Source organism: Rhagoletis pomonella, unplaced genomic scaffold (assembly GCF_013731165.1).
Source record: "Rhagoletis pomonella isolate Grant_MI unplaced genomic scaffold, Rhpom_1.0 Rhpom_scaffold_00002, whole genome shotgun sequence".
NCBI lineage: Eukaryota > Metazoa > Arthropoda > Insecta > Diptera > Tephritidae > Rhagoletis > Rhagoletis pomonella.
In genome coordinates this window covers 31,855,226-31,864,654 of record NW_023458556.1, presented here as the reverse complement: position 1 = coordinate 31,864,654, position 9,429 = coordinate 31,855,226, and positions in this window count along the sequence as shown.

Below are 9,429 nucleotides of genomic sequence, written 5' to 3'. Positions count from 1 at the left end.
AAAAAAAGAAGAAACATATCGGCAATGCAGTTTTCAGCGGATTTATGCGGACTTTCAGTTGATTCCTTTACTTGATGCGAAGTCTGAGTCAACCAATTAAGACAGCATTGAAGATTGACTCTGAAAGTTCAAAATACGCAGAATGCTTTAACGGAAAACGTAAAAACAATTAAATGTTATTGATGATGTAGCATTAAATATACACATGTAGGTACTAATGTATGTATATGAGATTTATATATTGCAATTAAATAGCAAATGTACATGAGAAAGTGCTCTCTCATAAGTACACACATGTCATGCATTTATTCATTTAAATTATTGGGCGGAAAAATGTTATCTATTATATTTCATTAGCACTTTGTAATGTGTTTATGCTTTGCCCTTAAAATTTACCTTGAAGAGTATATTTTATATATTTTTCCATTTTTCTATGAAAAATATTCATAAACATTTACTTAAAGCCGCCTAATACATATGCCAGTACCATATTTTAAAACCATGCATACAGCTTATTTTTCACCTTTTTTTCTTCAAAATAAATCGTGAGTATAAAAGCGACTTATTTGCAAATAATGTGTTGTAAGAAAATGTCTCTAGAAATTCACTTAAATCATTTTATGCAAATTATTATAAAATGTTTATAAGGGTACGTACATATATGAAAAAGTGCAAAAATAACACAGGTCAACAATTAAAAAAAAACTTTTGGGGTCGAATATTGATAGTGGTTTGTTATTACTTATGTAGGTGCGCATTGATAACTCAAGAAACATTTTTTAGTGTTTACTTTTTTCAGATGACACTGTTTTCTTAACCGTGGGCGAAACCCCATCAAGGCGAATTCATATAAGGTGGTGCTGTTTTCGCTCCGCAACGTTTTGTAGATATGGTTTTCTGAGCTTCTTTAGTCCTAGTGCTGGGCAGTGGCCGATTAGGTGCTGTACATTATCTTCTTCTTCTTTGCTTTTTCAGCTTCGACAGTAGTCCGGCGCGTTCAATCCTAATCTCAAATTCGTGAGAAAATGCATACCTCATTTGGTTTTAATACCAATACAAAGTACAGACTTGTGTGTTTTTTTGTCGTAAGAGGGCCTTGTCAGCCTTAGTTGTTTCACAGAAAGGGTCTCACAGAAGGGGAGGTTTCATTAGCATTCGTTTCCTAAATAGTTGTATGGTACCGTCTCTAGCATGTAATTTAAAAGTGACCATTGGTATACCTGCCATGTCCTTCCCGGGAATGATGGGGGCCGTCGAATCATTCTTCGCCAATTTATCAGCTTTGCAGTTACTCTCAGATCTTGTATTCTATGAGCCTAAACCTTTCAGGGCTGCTTGACTGTCAGAGAAGATACATATCTATCTTTTCTCCTTGGGACCGATTCACCTCCTGTATAGTCAGCACCTTCGCCTGGTATACACTACAATGGCCAGGAAGCTGAAATGACTTTTCTTGCTTAAGTTCTGTGGAGAAACTCCCCCTCCGACCTTTCCGTCGAGTGCGCAGCCATCAGTAAACATGGTGTTTCTGTACTATCGAGTTAGTATGGAATTTTATATTTATTGGAGAAGATATTTCAGGGTATGCAATAGTCAGTACCTAGTTGTAGGGGTTGGTAATGGCGCCATCATCCCTATGATTTTCTAGATATAGAGAAAAATGGAACGCACATGTGCTGTGACTTTTTACAGGTGAAGAACGCTGTTGTGGGTTTCTTAATGCGTTCCGTTGTGTTGTTATTCCAGAACAGCTTACTGCCTAGAATTACTCCTAGATAGGTATGTACTTAGCAGTACGCTTAAATTTCAGACTTGAGCAAGCGAGTCTAGGACCCCCTAGCTAGCTAAGTTTTAGCTGGGTTCATATCAAACCCACAGTTTTTAGTTCAGGTAACTAAGTGGTGAAGCAAGTTCGGCTTCCATGACGTTGCGCAAAGTTTGAGAAAATATACCCTGTACTATAACCGCAACATCATCGGCATATGCAACAACCTAAGACGCTTGACAAAAGTAGGCACATTTTTCTTAAAAAAATATAATGACTAAATACCTTGGTCGTGGCACTGAGAACATAAAATCGGATTTTTTCCATGGCCCACATATAAGAATATTAACAAAGGATGCTGATTTCTTAAGTTCGGTGAACGATTTGGAACGTACTCCGTCGGCTTCGTTTGTTAAAGTTATTAAGACTTAAAAATTAAATTAAAGGTCAAGTAACAACAAATAGTAAACATTATGCTGGATAGCTTTAAAATCTTATGGCCTTATTCATACAAAATAAAATAGGTTTAAAGTGTTCTAAAAAGTGACATTTTCATACAAATACAAATTCGATTTACAAAACAGTTAAAGTCCTCTTTATTTCTTATGAACTTGCTGTGTTAGGATGTAATTTGTTCATGAAAGTGGATAGCGGTTTTATCAGCACCTAGAAGAGAGGTAACCAGGCCGATGTGATTGTCACATGATGGCAAGTCAAAATTCAAATTTATTCTATACATGTATGTAATCAGTATAAAAAAGTCATAAATTAAAAAGGAATTATAGCTCCTTGACACCAAAACCATTGTAGACTGGTTTAATCTAACAAATTAAATTGTGATTAAATAATCCTATTGTGTGCTATTTTTAAACTCTTTATACATTTTTCAGCATCATATCTATGCTTTTTTTGTTTAGTTTCACTTAACACTTCTGCTAATTTAAATAATATGGACAAATACAAATATCTCAAATCCCATACCTCGTCTTATTATTATGAAACTTATAATCACAGGTCGGCCACTTAAATTTTACAATCAGAGATTTTTTGTAGCGAAATTTCTTGAAAGCTCTGAAAATTAATCCTACAACAAGTAAATTAAGCACGCGAAAGAAGCGATGTTATCCAAAATTAGACATAAAATTAAGTTGCACAAAGCCTTTATCTACTGATAATTGTAATAAATATTATACACGCTTTGAAGATAATCTTTGCCGTGATTGCGCTTACGAGAGCAAATACTCGTAAATACTTACGAAACATCATTTCCCAGCGTGTCAACTTTGAAGAATGTCAAAATTTCGCAAAATTGCTTCGTGGCAATTGTTTTTGATGAGTACACATTTGTATGTATGTATGTACGAGTATATGCATACAAAAATGTATGTACCAATACATCCACACTAGGGATGTTGCGAATGTAGAATTTTAGACATCCGCGCTGAAATATACATACCTTTCTTCATACAATGCTCGTAATGCGTTCTATTATCTTTTACATTTTTTCGCTGTATTTTTCGCAAATCTTTTCCAAGACCAGCGTACTCATTCTTATAGGCGACATATTGGCGGTATTTACCCATATAGCATTTATTTTATTACTCCTTAGGTATTTGTTTTATATTTGTATCCACATACATACATATGTACATACAGTTGTGTTCATATTAATAGCAGTGCGTTCTCTGAGGTAGGAAAACATGACTTCACCCAAAATAAATTTAATAAAATTTTAAAGGGCTCTCGCTATTTAATTGCATGATTAATGCAAATATAATTAAAACAAAAAGTTGTATTATTCTTCGCAATTTCTTCCATTAAAACGAAAAAAATTCACAAGTAGTCAAAAAATTCTGTTCACAAAAATAGCAGTAAAAACGAAAGTCATATGGAATTTAACACGACCGCAAAATCTACATCTTTGTGTAAAGTAAAATAAAGATATAGCTAATATTTAGTCGTATAGCCCTTATTCCGAATGACGGCGGCGCATCTACGCTGCATCGAGTCCACTAAACGTCTGCATCTTTCGACTGGGATATTTTCCCATGCAGAGCGCACAACTTCCCACAAAGCGTTCGCGTTGGTTGGATTTCTCTCGAAAACACTATGTTTTATGTCCCCCCATAAGTTTTCGATGGGGTTCAGGTCTGGTGATTGTGCTGGCCACTCCATCACGTTGATGTTGTTATTCCGAAAGAAGTCCCTTGCTCGCTTGCTCGTATGTTTCGGATCATTATCCTGTTTGAAGACGCATTTCAGCGCCATTTCTTCTTCTGCATATGGCAGCATAACTTCTTCTAGGATTTCAACGTATTTGTGCTGATCCATGATACCATCAATTTTATATATTGGTCCTGTACCGTAATAGGAGAAGCAACCCCATACCATTATTTTTGCTCCTCCATGTTTAACGGTCTTGACGGTGTATTGTGGTTGGTTACCAGCATTTTGCGGCCTTCCTACGTACTGACGCCGACCTTTTGAACCAAAAAGGACCACTTTACTCTCGTCCGTCCACAAAACATTTCGCCATTTTGAGAGTGGCCAATTGACGTGAGTATTTGCAAAGCTTAACCTATTCTTCAAGTGCGGCTTGGTTAAAAGTGGTACCTTTCGTGGACTATGGGCTTTCAAATTTGACTCCAACAAACGTCTTCGCACTGTCACTGCACTCACATTAAGATTTAGCTTTTCCTTAATCTGTCGTCTTACTAAATTAACTATTTTCCGGTCAGTTTTTTCATCTGTCAGTCGTTTTGGACCGCGAGTTTCGGGACGATTCTTGAATTTTAAGGCATTGGAGACCGTTTTCGCTGAACAACCAATTATCTGTTGTATTTCTTTGTAGGTTTTGTTTTCCTGCCGCAATTTTTTTATCAAGGCTCTGGTTTCACTAGCACAATGTTTGGAACGTCCCATATTTCTGTAACCTCAAAGGTTTTATTTATCCTTATTGCTCGAATATGTTAAACTTACCAACAATAATTTGCTTTAAGACAGAAATTGTTTTTACACGCAAATGATTCCGCTCGCTGGTCAGTTAATTGCAGAACTGCTATTATTATGAACAAGCCAAATGCCTCGCTAACTTTGATCAAATTGAAATTCGTACGCATTTACTATACCGTTACCTTAAGCCGAAAACACAATTTAAAACGGAATTTCTTTTAAGGTTTGAGCAGAGCGTTACGTTGCCGCATACCGCAGCTGGCACTGCTATTAATATGAACACAACTGTACGTATATGGGCAAATCTCCGGAACCGTGTGATTTTGTGTCACTCACCTTTAAATGAATTTTATTAATGTAATTTTAGTTTTTATATGAGTTCTTGTAATTTATTTATTTTTTTTTTATTTTAGTAATTTCAAATATATACTCAAAAATTTTATTTTCAATGGATCTTAAGCAAAAATCAGTTTTTCGTAAATTTTTTTGGAAACTGGGCGTGACCCGCCCGCTTATGTCAAATATTTTTATCTCGAAAACTACTTCACCAATCTGTACCAAATTTGTTATGCACATTGCGCCTGACCTCCTTAAATACTGTCTTGAAAATTTTTGAAATCGGACAAAACCCACGCACTCTAGAAGTAACATTGAGTTTTCAAAAATTATCGTTGTTTTACTTATAAATCTTTAAGCATTTGAGAAAAATGAATCACACAATAATTTAATGTTTCCTCAATGGATTTCGAACAATTTGATGTGTAATTTATTTTTGTGCGTTCAATTTAAAGATTTACGTTTTTTTAGCGTTGAATCGCACGGTTCCAGAGATTCGCAGGATCTGAAGGAAATCCCTCCCTTATTTACTCAACCCGCCTAAGTACCTAAATTTTTCGTACCCCATTTACCATTTTACCTATAATTTTCCTCGTTTAAGTGCTCTTTTAAAATTCCTTAAAATATTTACATATTTTGAGTCTCAGTGGCAGCGTTACACACCTTCGGCAAAAAAATTATAAAAAATCAACGGCCACTTGAAACTTGCACATTATTACACTAGAATTGAATGGGCTATAAAACTGTATATGTACTCAAAAATCACATCTGAGAAAAAAAAAAATTAAATTTTCATAAATTTTTTTTTCTTTAAGTGTTCTATAAAATCTGAAGCTTAGGTTTACATGGTATTTGTTAGGGAATGAACTGTATTTTACTTGAAAAATCTTAAATAAATTCGTATACTTCATTAAATGTTTATGTTTTATTCAAGGATTTACATATTTATGTAAGTTAACAAAAAGATGTAACTACATAAATAATTATGTTCGCTTAAGTACCCGCATCGAGGTACTTAAACGGGTTCTTTTAAGTACCCAACCCGCCTAAGTACCTCAAAAAGCTGACATTTTTCGTGAGGTACTTAAGCGGGTTTTACTGTAATATCTACTTATCCCTACAACATTCAACTGTTGGTGCTATGTTAGGAGTCATGTTGTCATTACCAGTGTTGCTGTTATGTTTACAGAGAAATGATTAACAACTTTATTAGTGTTGATTTTTTGACTTCGAGATTTGTTTATTATAACTTTTTCACTTTGCTTCTACTTATATTTTATTTTTTCGTTTGCAGTTTTATATAATTTGTCAACTCATTGTATTTCAGTCACATATGTACGTATGTATACACATTTACGTTAAATGTTTTTTTCATGACAGTTTAATTTGTTCTAGTAAATTTACTTCGCTACATCTTTACAAACTACGTATGTATTTACACTTTGTATTAGACTAGTTATTCGAAGTAATTTGCTGCTCGTCATGACTGATTACACTTTCTGGAGGCTAAGTTCCGCTTACTATGAAGCCTTAAATTCTCTACTGAATATACATATTTACTTATGTAAGCCGGTAGATGCATAAGTGTGTATGTGTGTATTTACGTATTTAGGAGATTTATGTAAACATGTAATTTAGGGCTGTTTGTTTATAAGTAGAAGTTTATGCTTGACATTGAATTCTATTTTACTGCAAGTCGGTTAATTTTGAAATTGTGTCAGTGGCACTAACGCATGTTTATAGATTATACTGAGACCTTTTTATTATTATTATGAGCCTTGAGCACTGCGACCTCTAGGGTGGTATATTGTGCGTTGCCCTTTACGTGAAGGCTTTTAATATAAGATAGCACTTCGGTGGACTTTTTGTTCCATATTTCGAATGGATTAAGTGGTGTACCACCTAGGTCAGCGAGAGCAACACATTCAAAAAGGATATGTTCTGGCGTTTCTTCGTCCATCTCACAGAAGCGACAGACGCTCGTGTCTGAAAGATTCGTTTTACTGAGGTGATAACGCAGGCAACAATTTCCCGTGAAGTACCCAGTGAGAGTTCGAAGGTCCTCCCTGCCTAGATTTATGAGCTTTTTTGAAGCTTCTTGTGATGGACAGATGAACCGCTTAGCTTGTCTTTGCCCCGGACATTCACTCCAGTGCCTATCGAATTTTTTGTCGACCCACTTGTTTATGACCTCCCTTAAGTGGGCTTTGGTGAGCCCGCAAAAGGGTTCCGGGCCATGGAATAGTGTGGTAGCTCCGTGTTTTGCTAGGCGGCCCGCCTGTTCATTGCCCTCATGCCCATCATGCCCCGGCACCCAGCCCAGTAATACTGTGTTCTTGCTTCCAAGACTGTTTAGGGTGTTGAGGCAGTCGTACACTAGTTTTGATGTTATTATGTGGGACCTCAGTGCTAGCAAGGCAGCCTGACTGTCCGACATAATGCAGATGCTTTTAGAGGATGTGCCTCTTCTGAGGAATTCTCTGCCACAGATATCGGGCGTATGAATCTCTGCTTGGAAAATGTGGGGTAGCTGCCCATTGGTATCGATCTTTTACAATTCGGCCCAAATATACCAGCTCCAGTTTTTCCATCTTCAAGTTTTGATCCGTCAGTGTACCAAACTTCAGCTTCGGGTTTGCTGTAGGGGTTTCCTGTGCTCCAGGATGCTCGGTCCGCAATGGATACCTTGAAATTCCTAGAAATTACTAGTATCGGAGCTACTGCGTCCCTCATAAGCGTTATGGGGTCATTTGTGAATTTCATAAGGACCTTCATATGACCTGTCATGTTTCTAGTTTTTAACTCGGAAGTATTTAGGATTCTTAGTGCCGAAAGACTGGCCTCTCTCTCTATTAGAATTGGGAAGGGCGGTATGCCTACAAGAGCACTAAGTGCATCAGCAGGACAAGTCCGCATAGCCCCTGTTAAGCCAATGCACACCATTCGGTGCAGTTTGCTTAGTTTTGCACTAGCAGTTCTTTGTGTCGCTTTTGTCCACCATGCCAAGGATGCATAGCTGACTATCGGCTTCACAACTGTGTTGAATGACCAGTAAGTCATTTTGGGCGAGAGTCCCCATGTCCTCCCATAAAGTCGCGTACATGCGAAGAAGGCTCTCATTGCCTTGTTTACGGTTCCAGGTGAGTGTCTTATCCAGCCACACCCCCAGGTATTTTGCTTCATTTGAGAGCCCAATTCTAGTGCCGCCCAGAGTAAATTCTGTCATGGATAACTTTTTCCTCCGGGTAAACGGAACCAGAATAGATTTAGTAGGATTAATGGATAATCCTTTGGTGTCCCACCATCTTTGCGTAATGCGCAGGGCTTGTTGCATGCGGTCGGAGATACTGAGACTTCGAAAAAATATTTGTAATTTACGAAAAGCTTCTTTCATTGGCAAGAAATCGCTAGCGTAGTACAATAATAAGGGTAGGGCTCGGCATATATTTTCAATGTCATATTTTTTCTCATAACAGAAATAACAACATTTATGACAATACAGAAATGTTATAAAAATTCTAAATGCCAGATTTTCATGCAGAATGACGATACGCGGTTTTGTACTTTAAACGACGATATGTATATATATCTATTGGCTAGATCCAGCCTATTTTTGATGACTAAAAGATGCCCGGAATGTTAGCCAAATCGGACCGTATTTAAGAGTTTTCAAAATAATTCACTTCACAGCGTTCCTCATATCTACTGATACAACGAGCATTCTATATAATCCCAACAAACATTGTGCTATGTACATATGAGACCACGAGGGCCAGAGTAGCCTAACTAACATTTCAAAAAAAGTTGAGGTGCACCTTAAATACATTACATATCGCACACTGTCTTCAAAAGAGTCACAACTCAAAATTTTACATTTTTGAGATTATGCGCTAAAAATGCACACAGAGCTTTCGTTTACCTTTCAGCAAAAGCTGGAGCAAATTCTTGTTATAATTTGTTTAAGAAACATAAGGTAAAGTTGCCTTTGCCCATGTGATTATCATGTACTAAGAAATAGTTTCTCGCATTTTCTGACAAACGTATTATTTTGAGTTGTGACTCTTTTGAAGACGGTGTGCGATATGTAGCATCACTTGGGTGCAATGAACTTTTTTTTAGTAAAAGACCGCATTTTTTTTTTATAGGCCCTTCTTTCTAATGTTACTTAAAAAAAATTATAGATACGCTCCTCTAGTTTTGCTTTGCTTTAAACACGCAAAATGTTGTATTCAAAGATTTGCGAAATACTTGAAGGATATGGCTATAAGTAGTTTTTTTCCCTCTCCTGAAACATTAAAAAAATGGACTTAGCAACTTTGCACTCTTAGTTAGCGATATGGGTAGGGTATCAAGCCAAAATTATGTAGAATTAAAAA